We start from the raw sequence: 7,911 nt of genomic DNA on the forward strand, positions 1-7,911 counted from the left end.
GGAACCCAATGGCAGAATCCAAATTCTAACTGAAAAAAGATGAGAAGGATAACTGGATGTGAGGTAGCATGGTTTGGAAATATTGTGGAACTGAGAACTTATAGGAGAATCCCAAGCCTGTTTTATTCTACTAAATCTAGTGTGATCTTTGTGGATTGTTCTCATAAAAATCTTATAAAAATGAGAAGTTAAGTGTATGGTTGGTGATTTTTGATTCTCTTAATTTGTCATTTTTCCCTCTCTAGATGTCTTATAAAAATAATCCCTCTATGTTCTCATGTACTTAATGTTGTGTCACATGTACTTAATCTAATCCATACACTCCAGTCCATAGCAGCTTTATAAATGGCATTTTAACTCCCTAGTACACAGGGAACTAAATGTTAAGTTCCAAATACAGTAGCCCCTCTGTGTGAGATGATGAAAAAGAATTGTAGACGCTGTATTGCCAATGTGCTCTGTTTTCCATTTCTGTTTTCTTCCTGTCACTTTTATCTCTGAATGAGTTCTGAATGACCATTGGTTCTGAAGACCAGCTTTCTATAAACTTGCTTTCACTTCCTTTACCCTTTTCTGTTTTGCAAAGCCAACAGTTTATAAAATTCAACCAACCTTCCCAGTATGTTTAACAGAATTACTTGTGGTATATAAGCTGGTAATTTCTGAGATTATAAACTTTTCATATTTTTCATTTTGAAATTCTGTACCATATCCCCAACAAATTTTTCACCATTCTTTCTTTATGTTGAAGTCACAAGGTTTCAACTCTATGTTGACTTGGCTCAGAGGATCTTGTCAAATTCTTCATAGAATTTTTCTCCACCATTTTCTACAAAATGTTGGCACTTAAACTATATAACATTCTTCATTCTTCGACTCACTATAAGCCCTGGAAAATAGGATGACCAAGTGTCCCATGAATTGAAGTTAATTATTGCCTAAGGTGCAAACTGAAATTGATTCTATCACTTTCCTTATTTAATTCTCCAAGGAGCATATATGAGTCCCTCTTCCATTAACTTTATTTTGTCTTCTAATTTCCTTTGTCAGGAAAATATCAGTATTGATAGAGTTCAGTTTTTCAAACTGCATATCAGTTCGTTGGTTTAAGGTTATAAAAACAATGGAAACAACTCTAGGATGACTAAATCTAAAAGTCACTTACAATTCTAGATTAAATTTGTGGCATACTAAAATGTAGTTTAGTTTAATACAGTTTATCAGGTCCATCCTATATGCCAGTTTTTTATGAGGGAAAAGAAGAGAATGAATCTATGGATTGTAGGCAGCTCAATGGAAAGTATAAGAGGCCTCAGTGAAAAGAGCAAATAGAAAAGAAACAGGGATGTGAAAGATCAAAATGAAATCTATTTTGCCTCTAGGGTATATCCCATTTCTATCCTATTTGAAAAGATCACCATCTAGATACAGGCTTATATAGCGCCACCAAATGAGTATAGTGGGATCGAAAGTGAGCTAACTCCTACATCCATAAAAACTGTTCTCAAATTGTGGTGTTACCACATTATCTTTTTGATTTAGGGCATATCACTTAATATCTTTGGGCCTCACCTTCCTAGCTTATAAAAAATGAGAGAGTTGGAACTATTAACCTCTAAACTCACATCTATGATTCTCTCCTCCTCCTCCTCCTCCTCCTCCTCCTCCTCCTCCTCCTCCTCCTCCTTCTCTTCTTCTTCTTCTTCTTCTTCTTCTTCTTCTTCTTCTTCTTCTTCTTCTTCTCTTCCTTCTCCTCCTCCTTCCTAAGCTACAAGTATAGTAGTATTTACAGCTAAATTTCACTGTTGAATGTCATGATGGTCATCTATTTCTATTTCCTTCTATTTCCAAATTAACCTGGTTTGTGCCTTCCTAGATGGCCTGGTGGCCCATTACTCCTAGAGATCCACCATATTTGCACCTGATTCAGTGCCAACATCTAGTCATCTTTGGCCCTACTGTAGCTCAGAACCAAACTCAATTGATCCACAAGCTTTGGCCTCCCCCAGAAGCAGGGATTACAGATGTTTATCATGACTCCAATCCAGGAGTGTCTCAATGACTGTCTCTAGAAATGCTAAATGTTAAACCTGGATGGTCACCTATCCAATCCCCTCTTTTTTTATCATTGTGGAAACAGACTAAAGTAAACGATATCCAAGGTCACAAAACTACTTGGTGGCAGTCAGGTCCCCTCAGTTCTCAGCAGCACTCTTGCCACTTTATTTCATCCCCTCTAAAGCTGCATTTTCCTTGTTAGACTATTTAGCAGCCAAATCCTTTATCAGTGGGCCATGAAGGGACCAACTCAAGCAACATGCCTTTCACTTTGATTTTGCCCTTCATCTCTAAAGCCAAATCCCCAAACTAATTGGAGGTAATTACAGTAGTTATTCCAGAGGGTGAGCTTTGCTCCTTAAAGCTTCAAGGGAAATAAATGGTAACAGGATACCTTCAGAATCAGAGGTGACTGCTTTAGAAGGCAAGTGGTAGAGCAAGTTTGCCCCAGGGCTGAGCCAAGTTGTTGCTGGGGGGTATACCAGGCATGAGAAGGAAGCAAGCTTCATTAACTCCCTGATAAAAATCAAATCTACTGAAACAATTTTTTTTTCTGGCTCTCTCCCTGCTGCAGGCTCAGGAGCCTGGGTACATCAAAGCTGGCAAAGTTCCAGTGCAGAGCTGAGCAAGCAGCAGAGATAGCAGAGGGTGTTTTTAATCTTCTGCAGACACAGTTCATCAAAGTGTGCCCTTCCCTCCTCACTTTTATTCATCACTCACTTAATAGTGCAACGGCCTTAAGAATGGATTCCTCCTTTTGGGAATAAGAAGTCTCTGGCCTGCTGGAAAGGAAGGCCCAGTGTGCCAGGATAAAACTGCCAGTATTTTCCCACAACATGAATTAGTCCCATGCTTTCCCCTTCCATCCTATTGTCCCTGGACCTGATTGGCTCCAATCACCTTCCTGATCACTTAAGCACATAAAAAGTCCATCTGGGTGGGGTCAGGTTTCTCAGATTGCATAAGTATCTGAGAACATGGAAGTCAATTTACCCTCCTCTGATACTCTGATGACCAATTATATTGTCATTAGGAAGCAATAGCAAGAAGACTATCTACCAAAGCTGAAGCTAGGGATCTCAGTGGATACTTGCTGCATACCTTTGTTGTGTTGGGGCAAATTAAGCCTTCTTTATGCTAATTGTTTAATGACTTTCCAGTGACACATTCATCCTAAAACTGAACCTGAACTGAGAGAGTGCTGGTATTACATCCACCTCTAATAACTAGCAAGCAATCTCCAGGTGTAGGACACTAGCAATAAAAATAGGAGAGAAGTAAATGCTGAGATCAGTCATTGAACATTTATTAAATGCCTACTGCATATCAAACATTGTGTTAAGAATGAGGGAAGGGGAGAAAGGAAGAAGAAAAGTGGTAAAAAGTTTGAATTGGATTTGGAAAAGTTGAAAGGAATTGGACACCAAAGGTAAAACAACTTCAGCTTTCTCCTTGATGCTTAGAATCCAAAAAAGAAGATTTTTTAAAAAGAGCTTATACTTAGAAACCCTGAGCTCATTCACTTCCCTACCCTTCCTCCTATACTTCTTACATACCCAAGGACAAGACACATAAGTTTATTTAAAAAAAACAAAAAACAAAAAACAAAAAACACTGTACTAAGTTCCCTTTCCTTCTGCCCACTTGTCTACAGTGCCATGGAGTCTAGGCTACCATAGAGAGTCAGCAACCCACTAACACCAAAGCCATAGGCTCATCAATCAGAAAATGAGCATCTAGAATAGCGAGAGAATGGCTAATGAAGAGAGTGGGAGAAATAATTTTTGGAAAGAAGTACAAAAATTAAATTAAAAAAAAAAACTAAAGAATAGTACTAGTTGAAGGGGAGGAGAGAAAGAGTAAAAAAAGGAGAGAGGTGAAATATATAACCAGATAAAAACAATAGGATAAAAAGGGAACTAATAAACACTAAAGGGAAAGGGATAACAAACAAGAAGAGAGAATCAGAATTGAGGAAAGTGAGTCAAGGCCCATCTAAAATAATAAAAGATTGAAATAAAATGACTAAAAGAACATAAAACTGTGTTTATAGCAGAAGGGAGCAGAATGATGACTTGAAAAAGTACTTAATATAAGAGATTGATGGGCACCCCCAAATCACATAGTAGATCCTCCAAATAAAATTGTCCTAAGATTCAAAATGCTCTATGTACTAAGATTCATGCGTAAATCATAGCTATGAGTGATGTGTTTACTTTTATTGGTCAGCTCAGGAAACAGATAACTTAAAGGAAATGAATTCAATACCACAAATAATAAAAATAGCAAACTATTTTATCCATAAACATGTGTGTGTGTATGTGTGTGTACATATGGTGAAAATAACTTATTTCTGCTGGTACCATGGTTGCCATGAGATACAATTCCACTGAGTATGAAATTATGGAATTTTTCTCTGTGTTCAGCTTGCCTTTAACTGTGATCTCCAGATGAAGTGCTATTTCTTTGAAGAGGCAAAGTTGTCTCTATCATTACTTTTATCATAAGACCCAGAAGTTTTGTTTATTTATTTATTTTTTAGCTAGAACTTAAAAAAAAAAAACTAGCATATGCAGTCACTTTCAAAATAGGGGGAAATTTTTCAGTAGATTGTTCTTCTTTCCATAATAAAGTTTATCTATTTTTCTGAGCCTTGAATGGAAAGCATATTTATTAATTGTTTTCCTCCAAAAGGAGATACCTTGCCTCAGGGGAATCCAGGGCCAGAGCCATTCCTGCTAACTAGTGGCTTTAAGATTAATCCTATTTTTAAGCTTTATTTCCTGGTCACTCAGAGCAAAATTTCTGCCTGATTTGGGCATAGGGATAGGCTGCAGGAGGAGTTAAACCTATCATTTCTTTCATGTAGAGGACTTGAATGAGGGTACTCCCCTCTACCTACTGCTTCTAGAGATTCCTGAAGTAATGAAGACTTTTTATCAAATCTTTGTAAGAGGAATGACTTAAGTCTAGTCCTTCCCAACAATAAGGATAACTCTCTAACTACCACACTACCCTTAATTTCCTGTGAGACTTTTCATCCTCATGGGTGGCCACCCTACTAGTATTTTCTTGGGACTTATATATACCCATGAATTAAAGTGAAGGGAGAACATGAATTAAAATCTTTATTTGTACAAATAAAGAAAATTAAGAAAAGAGTAATGATATACATAAAGTCACACAGTCAAGGATAAAGCAAAGAAAAGAACCCAGGAATAATCAAGTGTGGCAACCTCTCTGGGCACTCACCCAAGTAGGCTATTTCTGAACTAGTTAGTTTACCATATTAGGGTATGTTACTTCTTTTCTTAAAATTCTAGGAGAACTTGAGTGATTGTGGCTTCTCATACTGTAACTCCTAATCTCTCTTCTTTGTCTCCAATATCAATCAAACAGTTCACATAAATTGGTTTTTACAAAGGGATATAGCAGGGATAGTAGTTACAAAAGCATCCCCCAAACCAGTAGTATAAAATCAAAAGATTTTGTAAGGAGAGACGACATGTGACCAATCAAAGGATCATGGGATCTAACGAACCCTAAAGAATAATAAAGGTCATCTACTCCAATTTCCTCACATCACCAATAAGAAAACTAAGTGCATATAAATTTTGTGACTTGATGTTCTGGCCTGGGCCTGACACAAACCAGATCCCTTGAGGTTTAAATTTATTTTGGGACCAAGATGGGAGACTTGTAAGTCATTCAAAAGTTAATAAAAAAGAGATTTACTTAACCATAGTAGGATAAGGTGATCCAAGAAGGTAGGTACTAAATATACCACAAGTTGACTGAGCTAGTGAACTTTTCTTATTTGAGTTACCCATCATGATCCATTGATTAAAGATCAGAGAGAAAGCTTGGGCACATCGTGGCTGTTTTGCATTTAATCCATGAGGAATTGACATTAACAATCTAAGTCTTTAGTCCCTCAAGTCAACCAAGTCTTGAGGATGATCTCAGTACCTTTTAAGGTAGCTTAATTTTCCCAGAAGGAAGGGCTTAAGATATTGTTCCTACTACACTTGTCCAAAATCACAAGAGTTCTAAATAGGAAGAGGTTTTGGCACAGTTTTTACGTGCCACACTGCCAGGAAGAGAGGAAAATAAAGGAGAAAATAAATAGGAGGAGATTAAAGGAATGAAAGAAAGGAAGAAACTGGAGAGAGAAACAAGGCAGGCATGTAGCCACTGAAACTAGACTGTGACATAAAATAGGCTGTGACATTAAACTGTAACAGCAGCTAAGCCTGGATTTTTCCTAAGCAAATAAGCAAATGAGGTATGGTTATAATGAAAGGGCATTGCATCCCAAAGGGAAATACATTATTAGGGTTTATTTGTATTTTACTTGAAAATTTAAATCTTACTCACTACCATATTCCCACTCCTGTTTGCACAGCCAGTTATCTTCAGAAAGGTTCAGGATGCTTTGCATACATTATTACTATTATTAATACCCTCAGATTTACAGAGGACTCTTTCTCCTAAGGCTATAAAGCTTTTTCATAAAGACTGACTGTTTTGTCTTAAGATTTTTTATTAGAAAAAAAATATTGCTCCCATAATACTTTTTCATGAAAAATTTCTTTAAGACATTTAAAATATACATATCTCATTCTTATCTTCCCAAAGCCCAAGATGCAATATTTTCATTCTGATTTTTCCTCTCTCTTCAAAAATAAGTTTTTAAAATTGAAACATAAAAGAATACCAGTGAGCATCAGATTTCTTAGCCCCACCTTGAAATTTACCATCCTTTCTTTAATTAGTTGCTTAATTAAATTAGGAGCCAAAACACTATACTACATTGCAGATTCAAGTTTTTCTATTCTCCTCATTAATTTTGCTATGCAGGGCATACATTATAATTTTATAATTCTCATTTCTCTTTTGAACTACTCAAGAACAGTACTATGGTTCCATGTTCTCAAATTCTACAGGGCCCTCTGTTTTCTCAAAGGTTGAATCATTTTCCTTTTTTACTCTATTTATTCATAGAGAAATTAATTCATTTATTAGATGTGGAGGCCATATTTCCACCTGTTGTTACAGGTTTTCCTGTTTACTTACCTGTTGACTTTCCTGATGACTTATGTTTTAGGTATTTGAGATTTCTTTTTTCTGAAATTTTTGGCAATTTCAGTCTCTTTTTCTCCCTTATTTTCCCTATCACTCACTTTCTGATTCACTTCCCTTGAATTATGGTTTATTTGGGAGCTCAGTAGCAAAGCATTTCAGACTCTTCTCATGCTGAGCATTTCTTGGTTCTAGACTGGGTTTCTAATTCAAGAGATTTTTGGGTATACCAAACTGGCCCTCACTAGAAACCCATCAGGACTGATGAAGGGTTACTGTACAGTCCCACATATACATTGTATCTTGTCCTTTTGAACATTATTTCTCCCTCTCTTCCTCAGTTCTCTGGCCCAGTACTGGCAATATAGAGCCTATTTTCCTCAGAAGTATCAATTCTGAGCTTTGCCACACTGGTGTTACAGGGTTGCAGTCCCTGGCATTGATTTGCTCCAAAGGGTTATGGCCAAACTGACTGTCAAAGCCCAAGCAAAATTCTGCATTCTAGAGCCAGGATCTTTATAACACTGGAAAGAATAAGGAGGATCAAGATGAAAAGGTAAGTTTTGCTATAAGTCTGTGTTGTGTCCGGGATCTGCTAATACAGTTTCACTTCTATTAGTAGAGTAGATGGGAAGGGGTGCTAGATGAGCTCAGGATCAGTGAGTGTCAGTTTATGTTGTTCATTTGGGGAAGGAGGGTTGTTCTATCTTTTTTTTTTTTTTTTTTGGAGTCTGAATGCCCTAGATCATGAAGATAGTTAAAATTACTTTT

The sequence above is a fragment of the Antechinus flavipes genome, chromosome 2 (assembly GCF_016432865.1).
Source record: "Antechinus flavipes isolate AdamAnt ecotype Samford, QLD, Australia chromosome 2, AdamAnt_v2, whole genome shotgun sequence".
NCBI lineage: Eukaryota > Metazoa > Chordata > Mammalia > Dasyuromorphia > Dasyuridae > Antechinus > Antechinus flavipes.